Here is a 22272-nt window from a genome sequence, read left to right as displayed (position 1 = left end):
GATCACATACCTGGGTTTTCTGATTGACTTAATAAATGGTATGAATTACAGAGTAAGAAATTAAGGAATTGATTAAAAATGGCAATTGTATAGTTTATAATTTGTTGCAATTTCCAGAGATGGAAAGAACCCTCAGTAGGGATTGGTAACTTGGACAGCACTAAGGCCATGATGAACGCAACCATAAGCCAGTAGATTTACCACATAATCAGTCACTCTTTGGTGGCAGGGACATAATGTTCTGTGATGTTCCAAAGCCCCCAGGAGTCAGGGAATGCTCTGGAATGGTAGCCATTTCAGTCCAGGATGCCCAGCAGTAACATCATCACTAGGCATCTCAGGGAAAAGAACCCTGGTTGGCCTCCAAAGTTGCTATTGATAACACTAGCCTTTGTGGAAAGCGGACTAATGGGGTGGAGCCATTTCCAGCAGCGGAAAGGGGATGCTGGCAGCCATTTTCTGTGCAACTGCTGAAAGAGGTGGCAGCACTGGAAGAAGACCTGCAGACTCCACCACACCACCAGTACCGTTAAGACGCCAGTGAATGTAGGAGGCAGGCAGAATGCGGTCAAGAGGGAATGGAATGGGTTGGGGTGTGCAGACCGGGAGGATGTGTTGGAGTAGGTAGGGTGGGTCTCTGCCAATATCCTAACCCAGCTGTCCTCAAACTCACAGGGAGTTTGAGGACCACAGTAAGTCCTTGTAGGGGAGCAGGGAAGGCAGCAGGGGAGGGGGAAGGCAGCGACGCGATCCCCAGGATCACGTCACTATGGGGGCTGCAGGGATTGGCATGCACTTACCAGTCCCTGCTGCAGGTTCCCGGGAGTGCGGTAAGTGCTGTATGATACTCTGCAAGGCTCCCCAACCTTCAGAAAGTGAAAATGGAGCAATCGTGCTCCGCCTTCGGTCTGCAATTGCAAACCGGAGATGGAGCACCACTTTCACTTTCTACAGCATGGTGAACCCTGCGGAGGGTCGCGCCGGGCTCCTCGCACTCCAGGGAGGCTGCAGCAGGGACTGGTAAGCGCATGCCAGTCCCTTTACCCCCCTTAGAGATGCGATCTTGGGGATCGCATCACTGGGTTCCCCCTGCCCCCACTCCTTGAGGGGGAAGAGTCCGAGTCCCACAGGCTGAAGCATCACGACGCCCCAGTTTGAGAAGCCCTGTCCTAAACTGTTTTGTTCCTTGCATGCCCTGACATGCTAAACAGCTGACGCAGGTTCAAGTAGATCCATTGGGGACCATGCAGGAGTGGAGAAGGGTAATTAAAAGATTTTACGTGCTTCTCTGCCCCTCACAGGGTCTCCAGAGGATGCAGCAGAGCCAGTGCTAGCACTGCTTAACCCTGCAGGCAGCATTTGATTCGTTTTGGGGTTCCAAGTGGCAATCCTATACCCACTTACCTGAGAAGATGTCATATTGAATTCAGTGGACCTTACATCTGATTGAAGATGCATAGGTTTGCACTGTAACTCTGCTTGGCTGATGGGGCCCTGTAATTTGGTGCTACCTACTAATCCTCATGCAGGCACTACTTTAAGAACCTTAAAGTACTTATTTAAAAACTTCATGGAGATCCTCTGAATCAACGAAATCTGAATTCCCAATTGTAAATGTAACTAAAGCTGCTGATTTGATGACTCAGTGACCCCTTTATTCTCCCAACAGTGAGTACTTTGGCATCTGATTCATTTGGCAGCTCACATGATTAATGTACTGCAGGCTTGAATCACTTTTATCCAAAGACTACACTCCCAATGTCATGAAGCCTCTTCCCTCTGTTGGGATAATCACAGTTAAACTCTTGGAAGAGCAAAGGTATGTGAGCTAGAGAACAGTGTGTGGGGGGGCATATGTTTTCAACCCCACTAGTAGGAGCAGCAGTTGCCTATTCAGTTTCTAGTTTAAAAGCTTGTGGATTACTCTCTCCTGCTTTGACTAGTCTTCTTATTAGTTTCTCTTCCTGTGCTGTTGTTTTAAGTGACCCTTCCTTAGCGGCTACGACCAGTCACTTCTCACATTTCATTTTGCAGCATATAATGCAGTGATTTTCAAACCTTTTTCATCTCACGGCACACTGGCAAGGCACTAAAATGGTCAAGGCACACCATCGGTTTTTTCACAATGGACCAGGCATACTGTGCTGTCAATGGGGGGGGGGGGCTCACTTCCCCAATGATATTATTGAAAAATGATCCCCTCCCAAATTCCCATGGCACACCTGGGGACCATTCATGGCACACCAGTGTGCCATGGCATAGTGGTTGAAAATGGCTGATATAACGCTTTGAAAGAGTGAGTCTCCCCCCCCCCCCCCACAGCTCAGCTAGCATTAGTCTGGTATATAAACAGACCTTGTGGCACCTTTTAAGAGCTGATAACCAATTTGTAGATTAGATAACGTTGCCTTGGTTTAGATATAGTGATGGAACCAAGGGCTCTGTTGTGTGAGATACAAAGGAAAGCAGTGTAGTTAACTGGGATAGAGAGTTTTCAAGTGACATACACATCCTCATCCTGTAGGTGGCTTATAGAGCAATGTTAAGAATTTAATGGGACTTACTCCCAGATAAGTGTGCAAAGAATTTCAGCCTTGCACTGCTTCAGTTGAGTTTCTTTCAGGTTTTTTTTAAATTTTATTTTGCAGTTGCACTGCCAGAGCTTACGCTGTACCCTGTTGGGGGGGGGGCGGCAAGGGAAGAGTCCCAGAGGTCTCCTCAAGGTAAAGGAACGTTTGGGAATATTTGTTCCCTTACCTGGGCATAAACCTCCAGTGCCAGAATGAGTCTACTCAGACCTGCTCCAGCAATTTCACTGGCGCAAATCCAAAAGGACCAGGGAAGGTGGATTGAGGCACAGAAGGGGATAACAGCAGTGCCACTGCCACTGATACAGCCCCATTCCAACCTTTGTTCTAGCCCCCATTCTGCCCCATCTTTCCCCATTTCTCCCCCTCCCTGCCTCATTCTGCCTACTTGCCTCCCTCCCTCCCTCCCACCCACCACCCACCTGATTTACTGGTGCTGGTTGATGCTACGCTCGCTGCTCGCAGTGGTGGCCTATTCCCAGTGGTGGGTCCCAGTTGCAACTGCTGTAAAGTGTCTTGTGCCACTGGAATGTTAGTTCCGGCAGAGTGAGGGCATCTTGGGATTGGATCGTAAGAGATAGCTCTAGTTAAGACCTGAGAACTGGTTCGTGCGTTCCAACAAGGAACACTTTCACGCGAGGAAACTATCCAGCCACCTGTCCTTTCTCTGCACGTCACCAGTTTAGGGGTTATAGCTGCAGCAACTTCAGGAGGTGTCAGTTACATATTTTGCAGCTCCTCTGAATTTTTGCCATTGGGTGAGCAAACGGCCTCACACCTTTGATGGCTCACTCAATTGATGCTTCCCTTGAGTACAAACAGAACACAGCCCAAACAGCTCCAAACTCGCTTATGAATCAATTCCAAACAACAGCCGTTCCTCTTGTTTTTCTTTTTCCTAATCTGCTGTTACAGGACAATTTGCATTATCTTAAAAGTGATCACTTTCAGTTGCCAGCTGGCATCTCTGTTAATCACACTGAACTGGAGACAGAAAAGACAGGAATAGATCTTCTGTCTCTGTCCAGCACCTACAAAGCTACTGAAAGAAAATAATCCAGGGGAAAAAAAAAAGGAACTGGAAAACAATTTCTCCAAAGTAGCTAATCTTCTGCCTGGGAGAACAAATTATTAGAGTTATTCATCCTAATCAGCCACCCTCACAGATTACTGGAGCCCAAAAAAATTACCTGCCATGTGGAACTAAATTGACCTTTCTGAGTGATTTCCTTCTCCATCCATCTGAGGGGAAGAGATTTGCTGTTTAAATAAGGCAAGGTGTCTCTTTAGGAGGAATTGGTGGTTTCTAATAGGCAATTAAATACTTGGTTGCATTTACGCTGTTGAAGAGTTGTTACTAAGTAACAGTGATGCCGTGACCCATGCACCATTTAAACCACTAGTGTAAACAGTATGATGATCAAAATGTAGCATTTGCAAAATTCACTCTTAATATTGCCTTTCTAACACTAGCAGTCTCATCTAAATCTACCATTATTTTCTTGAATCCACTATGTGTTCATCCAGGGTGGTTCTGCAGCAGTGATAATATTGCATTTATACCATCCCCAGTTAATCAGTTGGTTAACTGATCCTGTTCAGGCAGGGCTGGAAAAGATACATGTATGAAACACTGGAGAGCCACTTCCCCTCAAGGTAGACAATATTGAGTTTGGAGCATCTGTTGGGCCACTGTGAGATACAGGAGGCCAGACTAGATGGGCTGTTGGTCAAATCCAACCAGGCTTTTCTTATGTTCTTATGAGTTACATTTGGTCACAACCAAGGATTTGGTTACATACAATTCATTGAAATTTATGGATCATGAAAACAGGGGAAACCACAGGGACTCATACCATTCTTAATGGACCAGAAGCATGAAAAAGAGAGATTTGAATAGTTTGAATAGGAAAAACAAAGGAAAAGAAACTCCAAATTGAATGACCCCCTTTCAAGCACCAGAATGCGCTGTCAGGGTCTGGGTACAATGTATGAATGTACAACAATGGGTCTGAGGGTCAAGTCGGAACTCATATTTTCCCTAGTAACTGCCTTTGAACTTTCAGAGCCATGGCAACACACTGAATAATAGACCAGTTTAATCACATGCTTCTCCACCCATAACGATAAGATCACTTGATTAAATTGCTCACCATGGGGCAAGCTGAGAGCATCTGTGAAGTCTGAAGCTCTCTTATCCATGCCTCAGCTTGTGAAATATTTTCTCTCAAAAGGATGTCAGTAATTCCGTCAGACACAGGATCTCATTGTGACTCATTAATTTTGATGTTCAAAAGTTGAACACGGTGGTCGTTTACATCAAGCAGGAGAGAAAACAATTCAGATGAAATAGCTCTTTACTCTGTGTTTAATTAGTTAGAATGCTGCTGTAGTTAGACTTCTGAAAGCTGCTGTGAAATAAGTGCAGGCAGACTGATTTGGGACTTCCTTCTATTATATTTTTCTTTCTTGAACTTTTCTTCACAGGAAAACGCTGGTGATAAAATCAAGAAGCTAACACAGAGTATTGCTCCTTGGAGTTCTTAGCAGGTCTTTAGAACATGGTTTTGTGATGTTTTTTTTTCTCCTGATGCTATTTACGGACTTTCCCCTTGCCTGCAAATACCCTAATTTTCTTCAGTGCTGCACACAGTGTTGTCTATTGATCTCTGTATAAGTTGGTTTCTTCTAAAAGTTCTTTCCCTCTCTGCCTCAGGTAAAATAATTTTTTTTAAGATTGCAGTTCTTTCAAATAAATGTGCTTGTTGTAATAACAAATTAAAATAATTTGTGTTCAAAATCACATTCCACTCTGACTGAGATGTTCACTGTTTTAGCAAAATGGAATGAAAAGATAAATTTCAAATAAGATGGAACACTGTGTAACACATTCCTGTTAAAGGATGGGCATGGAAACCAAATGAATAGGACAGGCACATTCAGTACAATCTGAAGCCAGTCTAAGGTCAGTTCTGACATTACAGAAAAACACATTACATAGAAGATTGTCATTTCTGTGTCATTGCTTTCTACTCCATGAAGTCTGAACTTGCTAAATCATATAGGGCAGTGGTTCTCAAACTTTTGGCACCGGGACCCACTTTCTAGAATGAGAATCTTTCAGGACCCACTGGAAGTGATGTCATGACTGGAAATGACATCAACAAGGACATCATCAAGCATCATCAAGCGTCTGCTTTTACACAGATGGAGTCATATGCAATGTACTGCATGATTAATTATGTGTACCCATGGAAGATCTGAATTTGTGTTTCTTGAACATCAGCCCACCCCTGTGGCAAACCTCTTCTGGAAAATGAAAAACAGTTTTGATAAGGTATGGGGATGAGCTTTTCAGAAGGAAGGAGCTTCCACTGGCTGTGCTCAAGCCTAAGCCACATTTTGGACACAAGCCATGATAAATACAAATGCCCCTACAGTCTCTTCGGGTGTTCTTATTGATTTACATGGATTAAGCTACTGATTTGGTCCCAGAAGCTTGTCTATTTATGTCCCCCCACTCTCTAATCTCTTATTTTCTTGGTGTGGAGTGGACCTCTCTTATTGTATACATCTGACATTGCAATTTGCTGCACTTCCAGCAAAGTTTGTTTTTCTTAAAATACCCCTTCTGAATACCCTTAGAAAATGGTTCAAAAACATAGCATACTTGTCATTTATATAATGCTTTCAGGCCTCTGTTTGAGCATCAGGCTGCAATCCTATACACACATTCCTGGGAACAAGTCCGATTGACTGCAGTCAGGCTTACTTCTGAGTAAACCTGAATAGGATTAGACTGTAAAGCTTGATTTGAAGGTTTTCCATACTGTGACAACCAGAAGCATAGTTTTGGGAGCCACAGAGAGGCTTCCGTGGGGTCCTAAAGGCGCGCGAGGCTCCGCACTTGGCACATTTCCCCCATAAAATGAATGGGAGGTCCGCCACTGGACACTTGCCCAATGGAGTTGGACAAATGGGCATAGACTTATATCAGGCAGTTTTCGGTATAAATGCAGGGTATAACCATTCAAGTGGTCTGCTGAGAAAAGACCACTTTAGTGTCAGATGTTGTCTGTATGAAGCCCTCCCACCACCCCTCCCAATCTAAGAAATGTCTGCATTTTTTGAACCCAATTTGTAAAGTTTTGGTAGAGGCGAAGACAAACCAACCAAGTCAGAAGAAGAAACTGGATTTGAAAAAAAGGATCTTCACACAAAACAAACAGTTCTGGTGACTAGGGACACAAAACACATCTATGAAGATGTTATTGAGGCAGGCTGTCTGCGCCACCACTGTGTCATGTATTAATAGAAACAGTGCTTGTGTTATCATCAGAGCCGATGGCAAGAGATCCCTGTGGAATTCAATGCAGGTCAGAGTGGGAATCTATTGTGCAGCCTTTGTTGTCTACATACCCTGAAAGATGGATTCAGACTGCCAATAGTATATGCAGTTGTCAGTGTTGGGTCTGGGGGGAGGTGGGGGGCAAAAGCCCCAGGCACTGCACCCACCGCACCCCTGCTGCTGCCACCTCTGCCCGCCGGGCTGCCCCCTGGCACTCCACCTGCCCATTGGAGCTGTTCCGCAGGCAGGCAAAGCCCCACATGGCTCTCCAAAGCATGTGAAAAGCATTCTGAGGCTTCTAGCACGATCTTAAAGATCACACTAAGTTTCATCAGGAAACTGGAAGAACTCATCAAGATTGCGCCAGAAGTCTCAGAAAACTTCCCGAGCCCGTCAGAGCGTTGCGCGAACTTCTATGCCCTTCAGTAAGTCTCCCCAGGGGGGTAGTGTGATGCGGACTTGGCCCTGGGGGTGGCATAGGGTCAGGTCCGTTACTGGAACTTGTATATCTGGTGTGTATGACAAAGGATGGAATAGTTGGTTCTGGGGTCTTGGCACCCACCTGTTTCTTACTTCTACCTCCAAGGACATCTGTGACTGAGAGTCCCAACTCCAACCAAGTCCCCAGTGAAATTAAAAGTGCCAAGCAGTGGGTCTTTTTTTAATTTAGCACCAACTCTGCTGCCAGTGCTGCTATTGGCCTCATGTAACCTGTCTGGTCTCAGTGCCTTGTGTGCAGAGCCAGGTGATTTTATCTTTGCTAATTGTGGCGTGAACACATCAGTATTGTCTCCATTGACCTGCAGCATCTCTTCAGGTTTGAGGTATGGGGCTTCTCCAGCCTTACTGAACAATGTCAGGGTCAGCCTTACCGAACAATGACCCTGAGGGTCTTTTGCAGGCACATGGGTTCTAGCACTATGCTGCGGGTCCCTTTCTGATACTTGGTCTCTTCATGTCCTCTTGGGTAACCCTTCATAAGAACATAAGAACAGCCCCACTGGATCAGGCCAAATGCCCTGGCAGTACCATTTTACAGCAGTTGTAGTTTCCAATTATGTTAATAATAATAATAATAATAATAATAATAATAATAATAATAATAATAATAATAATAATAAAACTTTATTTTTATCCCGCCCTTCTCCCAAAAAGGGACCCAGGGCGGCTAACAACATATAAAACAAATTAAAACATAATTTCACAGATAAAAACATAGTAAAAAACACATTAGCAGAACCCATAAAAACAGTAGTCAGAAGAGTCAGAATAAAAGAGCATAAAACAGCAGTTCTTAGAGGAATCGGGCCTGTAAAAAAGCAACTAAAAGATATATAAAAGATGTTAAAAAGGCCAGAACGTCAGAAGGCTTGGTTAAACAACAAGGTCTTCAGGCCTCACCGAAAGGACTCAAGAGAGGGAGCCATTCTCAAGTCAAGGGGAAGGGAGTTCCACAACGTTGGTGCCACTACTGAGAAGGCCCTATTTCTTGCCGCCGCCCCACGTACCTCCTTAGGCAGCGGCACTTGTAAAAAGGCCTTCTCTGATGACCTGAGAGGACGAGCCGGATTGTACGGGAGTAGGCGATCTCTAAGATAACCTGGCCCAGAGCAGTATAGGGCTTTATATAGAGCCCTATCTATGAACTAATAGATCAGTTCCTGGGAATAGACAAGTTCCTGGGAAATCAGGAGGTGGAAATGTCTCAGAAGCCTTAGGGTGAAGGCAAAAAAAAAGAAAAAAGGATTGTCCATGTCAAAATCAGGAGACAGATCGAACAGACTGGATTGAGAAGAGGCTCTTGATTGTGATCAGAGAAGGTCACTGGGAATCTAACCAGTAAAGGCACCAAGTCATTACAAGACTGATAATCCAGTTCACAATCACATTAACCTTCTGATTTAAGCCAATTGCCCTCTTGATTAAATGGCCGCTAATAAATTTTAGTCTAAATACTGTGAAGTACCTGAACTGCAATCAGAGCTGTTTGGCATCCTCCTCAAAGTGCTGGTAAAAATCAACTAAGCTGCTCAAATCGAAGACCATTTCCAGGTGAAGTGATTCCTTTCATGACTGCAGACTGTGAGAAGAGCATTAATTGGGCTAATTCCCATGGGAATGTTTTCAAACTTTGAACCTTGAGAACACTCGCTGTTTCACTGGACTCATTTTCTTCTCTTCCACAAAAGTTCTACAAAGAACTAATATATAGATATTACACATGTACATAGTTACTAAGGGCACAATCCTAACCAGGTCTACTCAGAAATAAGTCCTATGTTGTTGAATGGGGCTTACTCTCAGGAAAGTGTGGTTAGGATTGCAGCCTGAGAGCCCAATCCTATCCAGTTTTCCAGTGCCGGTGCAACTGTGCCAATGGGGCATGCACTGCATCTTGTGGTGGGGCAGCAGTCACAGAGGCCTCCTTCAGGTAAGGGAGCATTTGTTCCCCTACCTTGGGGCTGCATTGCAGCTGCACCAGTGCTAGAAAATTGGATAGGATTGGATAGGATAAGGCTACAATTCTGAGCTCATTTGCAGGCAAATGCTGGCCAATCTGCAATCTCATAATAACGCAAGCAGCCCTGCTCTCTTATGGCTGAAACCAGACATAATGCCAATTACATCTGTATTTATAAGGTCTCAGATTAGTGAATAACCATCTGGTACTCTGGTTACATGTGTGCTGTTTTTCCCCCAGCATTCATTCTCACATATGGTCTGTCTCTTTCTCTGCCCCCTGCTATGAGACTGAACATATCATGTCTTCACTGCTTCACCTCATTGCACTCCAGAGCATTACTCTATACATTTACACATTTCAGTAGCATTTGTGATTATTAGATGGTAATTTAAGAATGAGTGGATAGCAGGCCTATGGCCTGATCCAGTGGGGTTCTTATGTTCTTGTGTTTTTGGCATCCCAGGCTTGAGATTGTTATTAGCCAGGGTGTGGCAGGTTATGGTCGTCTGCACCTGGAGTTCCAAGGGTGGCTTGAAGATATCTGCTGTGTTTGCCCAGGAGGGGCCAAGTGAGAGCGGAATGCAGTCCACAATGATGGCAGTGGCAAGCTTCTCTCTGCAGCGTCTGACTGACACCAATTACCTGTCCTGGTCGGTCAAAATGGAGATGTACCTGAAAAGGGAAACGCTCTGGCAAACTGTGAGAACCCCATAAGTGGATCTCAGCGCAGAGGAGGAGAGAGAGAATGAGAAGGCACTGGCAACCATCATGCTGTACCTGGAAGATACCCTACTTGTATCTTGTATTGAAGGGACTATGTTTGTATCATGCTTAGGTGAGTCCCGGACGTTTGTCCTCCACTGTACCACTTCACAACTATAGGTCCACTTGTTTGAAGTACCACTGAAAGTTACTGGTTACTGGTTACATCATCATCGGTTACTACTGGGTTGGGAGGCCAGATGCAATGCAACAAACACCAGTAAGAGGCTCAGGGTGCAAGGGAGGTAAGTAAGAGGCTCGAGTACAAAAAAGCATGCTTTGGAGCTCTGCCCACCAAGCCGAGCCTCACAGTGCTGTTTGTTGTGTAGCATTCCTGGTCTCACTGCTGGGCAGCCGGGGTCCAAGTGGTAACCATACCACTGGTTGAGAAACAGTGTTCTATGGAGTTTGTATGTGCAATGAAATGGTATTGCCAGGGCTTCACAGAACTTCAAAGATGACCATCTTCCAAAAACAATACCACAAATGGAATATGCCATGCTTTTTCTATGCCCATTCTACCTTTCAAGTGTAATCTCCAAATGTATCAGTCCCTGCTGAACCATGTTTTATCAAGACATCCTCTTAGCAGGTCTCTCTATAATGATTATATTTCTCCTTAATTGCGCAGCTTTGAAGCTGCCTCCTACATGCACTTGCTTCATAAAAGAAGCAAAATTAATTCTGCTTTCAATGGCTGTTGTCGTTAGAGAATATTCAATATATGTTTGATCCTTTTTTTTCTCTGTGCTTTTCCACCTACCCATACTGTTCTGTTTCAGTGCATCTGATGCATTTCTGTATCACCCAATGCAATAATTTAATGTACAGGTGAATGTTGCTTAGCAATGTTCTGACCAGTGACAGGCTGCATATGCAATGGCTGTCACCTGTCCCTGTTCCCCTCCCCCTATGCCTCAGGAGCTGAGGGGAGCTGTGCTGTCCTTACTTCCAGGGGCTTTTCTGAGCCTTGCAGAGGCAGCATGCACCCTCTACAAGGCTCGGAATGGCTGTTTTGGCCAAAAAGTCATGACTTCCAGTTTCCTTGGGAAACCAGAAGTGCCCTTTCCTTGCCTTAAAAGGCAATCAGAAGCCTGGTTTCTATCAGAAAACTGGAAGTCACATCTTTTAGGCTGAAACGGCCATTCTGAGCCTCGCAGAGGCAGTATGCAGATGTGCGCTGCCTCAGCGGGGCTTGGAAATGCCCCTGTATAGAAGGGAAGCACAGCTCCCCTCCACTTCAGAGGCTTTGTTTAATGTCAAGCATTGCTTGACGATGGGGGTGCAGTAACTCATTCCTGTCATTAAGCAATGCACAACTGCATTTCTGTTGGGGGTAAAGTATTCTGATTTCATTGAAATCCATCAATATTTTGTAATGAGATGGGGGGTGGGGCCAGAGGCAACTGAATGGCTGTGCTTTTCTGAGCTCTTGAAAGCTCTTGGGAAAGCATGCTATTTCCTGACAAAAAACCGTGGGTCTGAGGAGATCTGAGGATCTGTGATCAGGAGAGATTTGATCCTACAGATGGTGTATGATTTCAGAGAGGAAGAGCCCAGCCAGGGGCTGTTTTTTCTGAAAGGGAACCCAGCCATCAATGTTGGTGTTGGTGAGGATTCATGTTGAAACTAAGCTGAAGGCCCCAAGCAGGAAAGGACATTGGAAGAACTAAGTGAGTGTTGTTCCGATGTGTGTGTCTGGCATTGATTGATTAATTGACTGCCTGATTAAGCTTTTGCCCAAGGGAAGAAGAAGGATCGGCAGGTTTTCCCCCTCTGGGAAGAGGAAGAGGGGGAGGCTTTCTCCACTCATTTGTTTGCTTATGTGAGAAGATTTGGAGGAGACCTGCCGAGCTTGTTATGGAAATATGAGAGCATAACTCTAAGTTTACAAATCTAAAACTCATTGGATTACAAATTAATCATTTTGGAATATAAACTTTGCTTTGAAATGCTCAGTTTCGTTTTCCTGTGGAGAAGATCTGTGGAGTGCCTGTGGAGAGGGCTGGACATCTGCATTTCTTTGTTTTGCAAAAGTGGTTTCATTGTTTTGAATTCCTCCTGTTTTGTTTTGACTATCTCGTGGAATGGAATGTGGTTGATATAGCAACAAACTTAAGCAACAGAATCAAAACAATAGAATAAGAAGACTAGAACATCGGGGACATCTAGTGGATTTAAAAAGACATTGCAAGGATAAGAACAGGACTTGACATGTGAAGTAACGGGGACAGTACGCTGAGGACATCTAGTGGCATTAAAAATATTGCAAGGCAAAGGTTTATTTGACTTAAATTTCCTTGTGTTGGTTTTTATGGGTGAATTTATTCAAGACAACAAAAATGCTTAGATATGAACGTTTATTGATGAAAGATGGGCAATTAAAGACAAAAGAAGAACTGTTAAGACAGGGTGTGGAGATGGATTGGTGAACTCACTTGCAACCTGATTCAAAATTTGGGAAATATAAAAAAAGAAGGATTCTATTCAGAACAGACACCATTTGATAGAATACTCTTAGAAACAAAAGAAAAATATATCAAAAGAATGTATATGTTCCTATTGGATTTTGAGATGCATGAAGAAACAATAAAAGTATGTATGATAAAATGGGTGCAAACTATAGACCATAATATTACAATGGAACAATGGGAACAGATTTGGAAATATAATATAAAATTTACTAAAGCAACAAATTTTGAAGAAAATGTATATAAAATGTTTTATAGATGGTACATGACACCAGTAAAACTGGTAAAAATGAATCAGAACATATCAAAAAAATGTTGGAAGTGTAAATGTGAAGAAGGGACATTTTATCATATGTGGTGGACATGTAAAAAAATGCAAGTATACTGGAAAATGGTAAGGCATCTAATACAAGAGATTGTTGGATTTACGATACCGCTGAAACCAGAGTTATTTTTACTTAATATCACCTTAGATATTATAGTTAAATAAAATGATGTGTATTTAGTTACTGTGATATTAACTGCTGCAAGGATTTTATATGCTAGACACTGGAAAGATATTAAAATTCCAATGAAAGATGAATTAATACAGAAAATAATGAATGTGGTGGAAATGGATAGGTTTACAGAGATTTTGGATCAACAGCATAAACACAGATAGAGCAATGGAGACCATTTTATGCTTGGTTGAAAATGAAGTTGTAGATGTATAAGACAGGGCATTTAGATGAATATATTGTATACATGATATATTATACAGGATATGATATGATAGATAAATGATATTAAGAGGTTAAACTAGAAGAGGAACAAGATTAGAAGATATGTATTGATTGATTAGATATATTGATATATAATTGCCTGCACCCTTCAACGGTATGTTTTTGTGTTTTTGTGTGTCTTGTGTACTGAGATTGTGTTTGTTATTTGTTTGTTTATATTTGTTGTTTGTTTTTATATTGGAAAATAATTAAAAAATTAATTTAAAAAAAAAAACAACACATTTTGCAATGAGGTGTCAGCCAGATTTGTACGATGTCCAAAAATTGTGAGTTTCCCCTCTTCCTGTTGTCACGTTTTTTCAAAAGATTCTAAAATTACAGAAACCTTAGGGAACTCGTTAGAAAAGCAGATTAGCAGATCATGATAAACTCAACTAAAATTATTTTAATTATTTTTCTCCATCCTGAAAGGGTTCCATAGTAAATAAAATATATCTCATTAAGTGTCTGCCTCATTTCTATGAAACTGGTGAGTCTGATCATTTTGCGATGTGCCGCAGCATATTGAACCATTAATTCAGGGGGAATGTCCATTTCTCCATTTATTTATCAGTATTTTGACTGTGCTGTGCATACCTCAAACATGTCAGAATAGATTTTCTTTACAGCATGTTTATGAACATCCGTTCAGGATTCCATCACTGTAGCTAAGTACCAAGAAACAGAATTTAGAACAGATTTTTGGGCTCCCAACAGGTGGCGCTGTAGCTCAGAAGACAACATCTGCCTGCAGGAAATTCAGGTTCAGTCCCTGGAATCTTCTGGTAAAATTGGGAGAACTCACTGTCTGATGCTCTTGAAAACAGTGGCTAGACAATACTGAGCTAGATGAAACCATGGTCTGAGTCATTGTAAGGCAGTTTTCAGGGCTGGCCTTAGGGCAATTTGACGCATTTGGAGGGGCCCTGCACTGGGGTGATGAACAGAATGCCCACAGCTGGGACCTTGCTCTGTAATTGATGCTCTGGCATGGAATCTTCCGTGGAAGTCCCTTCTCCTGCCTGCCCAGGGTCTGATTAGCTTGAAATTGCCGCACCCCCATGAAGCAGTTGGCAGATCCTACATGCACAAGAGATTTCCCCTGTGGGTACATGGCCTAAAAGCATGTCTAGTAACACAATCATATGTGAACATAGGAAATTGTCAGGGCCGGCCTTAGGCGCTGTAGGGCCTAACACAAAACTTTGGCAGAAGGAACCAGTCAGCTGTCTGGAATGTCAAGCTGCTGATTTGCAGCGCTAAGTTCAACTTGCAACTCTTGATCATTTTTACTGAGTTTCATCTTGTTAATTAATAATCTTAACTGGAGCATATAAGGCAAAGATTGATTTTGCTAAAGCCCTTTTCAATTGAGTTGACATGTTTTGGATAATTCTGATTTATATGAGTGGGGTATCCTTAATCCATCCTCCCTTGTACGCATTTTAGATCAATTTTGAAGGTGTGATTACTGAAACAGGTGGAATTGATAGCTTGGAAAGCTTGACTAATAGGGTTAAAGGTTAGCTAGCTAAGGAAGCATATCCATCCGAGAACCTATTTCATATGACTGACTCCTGAATCCTTAATAGTTGTTAAAGTAGTACTGCTCAATGCACCATCCTCATGCTAATGTCTAATCCTCATGCTCAGTTCCCCCCTCCCCAGAACCCCCAGAGACCTGGGCTAAGCACTTTGCTTTCTGCTTGAGAATTCCCTTGTCAATTGGGACTTCCTCTTTGCTTCCATCACTTTTTGCCATATATACGATCAGTGTGGTTCCTTGCATCAAGAGTTACACCATAGAAATGGAGCTTCCTGTTATCCAGCTTCCTAGTTCTCTTTAAACTCACCCACTTTCATTGTCCATTGGATGTTTCCATTGCCCATCAAAGCCTGCATTTTGAATGAGGGGCTTTTAAGGAGAAAGAGTATGATGGAAAGTCACTGGATTTTGGAAGTGCTGTTCATAGATTACATTATGAACACTTGTTCCTTCTAAGTGGTTTCATTTCTATGAACATTCTGGATGAGTTTTTCCCCCCATTTTAATACAAAAACATATACTGTGAGGATTTGGATGCAAATGAAAGAGGGAGCTAAGCATCTTATCCTTGCGCTATTTCCATACAAAAACTGCAATTTCAGCTGCTCGCTGTACCTTATCTGAATATGTGGTCCTTTGTAAAAGTGTGTTATGGGAAGTGATTTTGCTCATTTTCTCTGTGCACTCAGTGTATTTTTCCTCCTAATTTTCCTATCGTTTTCTAATGTTAACTATTTAAAAACAGGAACATTTTCAACCCCACTTACCAGTCTCAGCATTGCAGCAGCTCCTGGGATGGTTCCAAGATCCTAAGAGCTTCTTTTGCTTGCTGTACAGCTCAGCACAGGAAGTGGGGCAGCAGCGGACCTCCCATAGGAAGAATGGGGTAAAAGTCCAGGGTGCTGTGCTTGTGTGTCCCGTCCAAATATCCCAACTCTCTTCTAATGCCCGCTTTTTGGCTAATTAACACCCTCTTTATCTCTAGAACAACAGCTGCGGTGTGCGAAGGAATGAACACAGAACTCCTTATCTATAGCAACTACCCACATTTATTGCTATGAATACAGACACTCCCTGCAAGTCCTCTTGTCCAGAAGCTTTCCCTCCCCAAAACTCCACTTAACTCAGCGGGTAAAGGTCTGAAGCCTCCAATTCAAGTCCAATCTGGTCTCCAAAGCACAGTCCAGTCTTCCCAGTCTTCTGTGTCCTCCAGCAGAGTCCTGGCAGTCCCCTTCTCCTGTAGGTCTGGGTCAGGTAGCCCTCTGGTTCCCTCTGGGTCAGGTAGCATCTCCCTCTGGGTCAGGGTCCGAGTTTCCCTCTGGGTCAGCGTCCTGCTCCTGGCTGGGTCAGCGTCCTGCTTCCGGCTGGGTCAGCGTCCCACTCCCAGCTCTCCCTCTGGGTCAGCGTCCGGCTTCCGGCTGGGTCAGCGTCCCGCTCTCTTGGTCCTTCTGAAGCTGCCTTTTATCCTTTGTGTACCATTAAGTGCAAATACAGCTCAGCTGTGAGCTACCTCGTTAGCTCATTCAAAGCCCCATCAAGGTCAAATGAAGCTCAGGTGTCCAACCAGGTCTCCATTGACCTTGATTGATTACAGCTGTGGAGCCAGCCCGGCCCTTCCCAGAGCTGTCAACCAGCTATCAAAACATGGAATTGCTGGCAACACCACATCATCCACCTGATGATCTTCTGATCTTCCATTACATTGTGGACCTTCAGGACCGCGTGGGAAACCCTAATGAGATTTATATCTTGCCTTTCCCATGCCGAAGCAAGTATCCAAGGTGGCTTACAAAGCTCCATAGTAGAGTACAAATGATTTTTCACAACTATGGTTCTACAGGCAGCTTGTAGAATCCATCTCTTCCAGATGGAATCCTTCACAGAATGGTCATTACATCTGGGTATGCCTTCCAAACTTCCAGAATGAGCAGTTTCAGGTCAGCCAAGCTGTAAATAGTGACTCCTCCTGGCTCTGTTGTCTCATGACAGCTTTTTATGGGGACAGGCAGACCATTCTTGGGCAGACCATGGGCAGGAGGTCTGGCTCAGTTGGTAGAGCTGCTGCCTTGTATGCCTGAAGATTTGAGGCCGCCAGTTCAAAACAACCGGAAATACCCGAGAACTGACGACACGCTGATATACTGATGAGCTGACCCTCGGTGGCAGAGAGGAGTTGCTGTCAAATGGAGCGTGGGAGGTGAAGGGCCAGAGAGAGGCCAGACAGGGAAGGAATCCAGCTGGAACGAGGAATTCTATGAAATAGAAGAACTATTCAATTGTAAGGTTTAGAACAGCCTGCCTATGAAAACCGCCTGGGATTAAAGTCTGAGGAGAAATCTGACGAGCAAAGAAAGGTGGTATATAAATACCTGTATAAATAAATAAATAAATAAATAATTCTTCTATCCCAACAGCTTGCCATGTTATACGCAGTGGCGTCACTAGGGTTCGCGTCACCTGGCACGGGATGCCAGCATGTCACCCCCCATGCAGTGAGCAGGGCAACACCCCACGTGGTGGGCATGGTGATGTACCATCACTCTGCCCCCACTGGTTTTTTGGCTGTGCCTTTTGATAGAACAAAGATAGAACACATTCTGCATGAAATTACGCATTGATTGATGTATAACGTGATGGTATTATTCTTCCAAATTATGATTTTAGTGATTTTGGTCACTAGTGGTGTCACACACACGCACTCCCTGGGTGTCAACTTACTAACACCTTATTGCAGCAGTTCTCAAACTTTTAGCACTGGGACCCACTTTTTAGAATGAAAATCTGTCCAAGTCCCACCAGGAGTGATGTCATGGTGGAAGTGACATCATCAGGCCAAGGCACGTTTACTTACTCGTGAGTAAATGTGACCATGAGGCTTAGTTTCGCTTTCCATAGGGCTCAATACATTCATCTGCTTGGAGGGAGGGAATTCTTTCTCAGGTGTTTTTGGGGGCTGCATTCATTGGATCAGGACCATTCTGGTGTTGTTGGCTTCCTCTCAGCCTGCCCTTTCCAACAGACTATGGTAAGTTCGCCTACTCATGAGTAAACATGCGATACGATTTACTTTCACTTTCCATAGGGATCCATGCATTTTTTGTTCTCCAGTTTTTTTACCATAACTTTTGATAGAAAGGAGATATTTCACTTTGGAGTTTTGCATTGCATTCCACTCAAAATTCTGCATCCAACAGTATATAATGTGATGGGGTTACTCCTAACCACCACAATTTTAGCATGTCACACCCCCAGTGCACGTCACCCCCCTGTGTGTGTCACCCAGTTCAGCCCGCACCCCCGCACCCCCTAGTGATGCCACTGGTTATACGTCATAATGCAGTGTAGTGGCTAAGAGAACAGCCAGGCTGACTGATCTGTACTGTATTCAGTGCAAGTTGGGAGGTGGCTGTGGTGCAACTCAGCGTAAGGGAATATTTATCATCTTACCCCATATTGCATGCCAGCCATCTCTATGGGGCTACTTGGGTCTGCACCAGTGAAATCACTGACACAAATCTGAGCAGGCCAGTGTAATGCTGTGCTGGCTGGGAGGGGGGTTAGGATCCAGCCTAAGTTGCTTAGGCCAGACCCACCCTCCTCTCAGGCCTGGTCTGCTCACCAGCTTCATGGCTGAATCCAATCCCCAGCTGGCACACAGGATTTAGGGTCACCAGTGCAGCCTCTGTTATATTTCGTACACCAGCAAGGGACGAGGCCTGGTGGGAGAGGTTATTTACTTACTTTCACCATTGCCTATGGGTCTACTCAGATCTACGCCAGCTTCAGTAGTGTAGTAAGCGGGGGTAGGAGTGGGTTGCTCTGCGTGATGTGCCCGGGGGGGGGTGAAAAGTGCACCACCCAAGCCCCCACTGAGAGAGGCCCATGGCATGTTTGGTGGTGGATGGGCCCTCTCACTACCACTCCTGGCTCCTAATGGCCAGAAATGGCAGCCTCAGAAGCAATTCCATCATTGCAATGTCAATTGTGTCACCACCAAACTACTTCCAGGTGCTGCACCCTGCTTCTGGTGAGTAAGGGGATGTCCCATGGGGTGGGGGGGGGGGAGGTGGTTGACACATGCTAGCAGTGCCACTGACCAGCTCTTTTGCTGGTGTAGGTCTGCTCCACCACAGGGGTACATGCCAGGCCCAGGACAGAGGCTCTGAATTTCATTGATACTTTTGCCACTAAAATTCACTTCATCCTGCCCTTATCTGCCCTCGCCCTATCCCTGCCCCAAACTGCCCCAATCTGCTCCAACTGCCAACAGAACTCCATCACCATCTTCTCTGCACAGCACCACCACTGGCACATGGCCTCCAAAGGATGGAGAGGCTGCTTGCACCAGCAGAGGCCAATGGAGTGGGTTGTGGGCCTGGCACAACCTAGAAGCAGCCTCTAGAAGCTCCCAGAAGGGCTTTGCAGGGAAAGAATTGAACATCGGGTTGTGGCCTACCACTGGGTTGTGACCTACAGTTTGAGAAACGCTGGGCTTGAGCATTGGAGGCACCTTTCTCCACACTTCCTCTTCTGCTCCATACCCCTCTTCTTTTTCAAATCTGTGACATGGGAGGAGTTCTGGAGGTTGTGGCCGGTACCACATCAAGTAAAGGGGGTGACATTTGACATCCTGCCAAAGGCACCAAGAGATCTTGCGCTGGCCCTGACAGTTGGCAGGGTAGTACTAGAAATCATATTGAATAACTGAAATGAATAAGAGCAGGATAAAGACTATAACTTATAAACTGATCAATAAATGCTAAACTCGTGCATCTGTAATAAGGCATGGTATAATGTGTGTTTGGTGCTTTATGGTATTACAGTCACTGGACATTTTACATTTACATTTACTTTACATTTTGCGTGTGATGCTATTTGGTTGTTGTCTCAGGTTTCCATCCATTGCTTTTATTTTCTTTGTTTTTCTCTTAAAGAAGGACGTAACATTTTATCTACATAGAAATATTATTTTTTCCAATATTCATTAAGACTCGGTGATTTACACAGCAAGGAAGTTATATTCACATAATATTTATCAAACTTATCTACCATAAAATAAGAATTGGTCTTAAATAAAAGTTTTTTTTAAAAATCAATAACAGTTTGTTTACACTCAGCTTTAACTCCGCAAACTCTTAAGCACTTGAATTGTATAGGGTTGTCCATTTAAATCAATGGGCAACTTTCATATATAAAGATATTATATTACAAAACAATGTCCATGGCTGTGTCAGGAAAGGCTTGAAGACCGGTTACTAACAGTAGTAGTCAATAAAATTACTCTTGTAAGCTATAAATGAACAGTAGCAAAGCAAGCAGGGGATGATCCACCCCTGGTGATATTTCCAGAGGGCTGATGGGCACACCACCCAAGCCCCCATCAAGCAGAGGCCCATGCCACTTTTAGCAGTGGATGGGCCGTCCCACCCTCCCCGATGCTCCAAATGACCGGAAATGGCTGCCCCAAAAGCAACATGGAAGTGCACATGATGATGCTATTATGTCATTGCGTCATTGCCAAATCACTTTTGGGTGCTGCGCATCCCTGCAGGTGAGTCACACGATGCAGGCGGCATGACACCCACCTTGGGCAGCTCCTGCATGGCAACACCTCTGATAATGAATTCTCCTGAATAATCACTGTAGTGTTACACTGACACTGTAAAAAGACAGTGGAGCCGTTGTCCAATTTCTCCGTTGTATTTACTTGGAGAGATAAGCATATCTAGGCTCCCTTCTTATGCTTCAGCCATACAAATTTCCATTCACCAAAAAGCCAGCTAAAGTCTTTAAAAGAAAATTTGCTGAATCCTGTTGATGTGATCACTGTACACCGGGGCCAGCTGGGCAGTATCCATGCCTGTTATGAACCGTGAGTGAGATTCTCCTTTCAGATAAGATCATTATCTTACAACTCTTCACATTTTTTAATAAATATCTATCCTGTCCTATTCTTTAGGCTCATATAAAATTTAAACTTTAAAACCTGCCAAAACACAAAAATAGATGAGAATATTCTCAGACTTCTTTGCGGGTGCTAAAGGCTAAAGACCTGAACTAGGTGTGCAGTGGAATTATATGATACTGCTTCTCCTGCACTGTACCACACCAGGCCAGTAGTATAGTGTGGATGGGGGCGGCTGGGGTGCCCCCACAGTGCTCTGGTGGTTTTTCTGGGCTCTCCAGGGGTGGCACACAGTGCTAGCCACCCAAAGTGCTTGGAGTGGCAAGCATAGCACTAAAGGATCCACCTACTTGCCCCTGGCTTTGTTTGGCCCCAAATCAGAGCCATTACAGGTGTGTGGGGGGGAGGCTAACATGGTGGTGCAGGGCGTGACACGATGACATGGGGGTCATGTGATGGTGCCATCATATCACCTTGCCCCAGGAGCCAGTCGGCCCAGTAACACTACTGCACCACACTGCAGGGGGTGAAATTACAAAGTTGAATTTCAGCACAATCCTATGCATGTCTACTCAGACATAAGTCCCACTGAGTTCAATGGGACTTACTTTGTAGATAGGATAGCAGCCTTTGTTTCCAAGAATTTGCCTCAACGTTCTCCTTTATAGATTTTGATGGATAATCAAGTGTTTTCTGCTGTCTGCTTCCTTGGACATCCAGTGATGTTTGATTTCAATGCTTCCCATCTAAGAGTACCATTTTATAGTACTGACACAACGTTTCCAGGAAGTAACATTCAAAATGAATTACAGGCTTTCTCCGAAGGAGATATATCTGAACATTCTCAACTAAAAGCAAACAAATGTATTGAAGACCAGTGAGATTTCTGGGCGAGGGAGTCTATCTATCCCTAAAATGGGCAGTCAGTGCAGATGGGCAAGTGTGTGTCCTGTCCAAAATGTGAATACTGTGGGTTAGACAACGAACCAAGGAACCAAGGGATGTCTGCATATCTGCAATTGAAGTCTTATGTGTTGCAAAGGATTCTGGGTCACATTATATTTTGGGTCACAGGTCTACTCATTTCACACAGAAAAATACTGAACATCACTACCATCCATTGTGGGTAAGAACTGGGCCATAGAACTCATCCAACACCTATCTGTGACTGAACATATGAATGAATATTCAGTACTTGTGGGCAAGTTGTTCTTCACCTGCTCTCATCAAGTAATCCCTGACAAACTTCTGGGTTCACCAGACATTAACGTGAAAACCATGGTATATCATCCTTGACAGTATTTGATGGATGGTATATAATAATATTTAACATTAGACAATACAGGCGTGCCCCGCTATTTGCAGGGGTTCTGTTCCGGTACCCCCTGCAGTTAATTGAAACTGCAGATAACTGGGGATGCCTCGTT

The sequence above is a fragment of the Tiliqua scincoides genome, chromosome 2 (assembly GCF_035046505.1).
Source record: "Tiliqua scincoides isolate rTilSci1 chromosome 2, rTilSci1.hap2, whole genome shotgun sequence".
In the NCBI taxonomy this organism is placed as follows: domain Eukaryota; kingdom Metazoa; phylum Chordata; class Lepidosauria; order Squamata; family Scincidae; genus Tiliqua; species Tiliqua scincoides.
The sequence above is the reverse complement of the archived record's forward strand: the minus strand, read 5'-3'. Positions refer to the sequence as shown.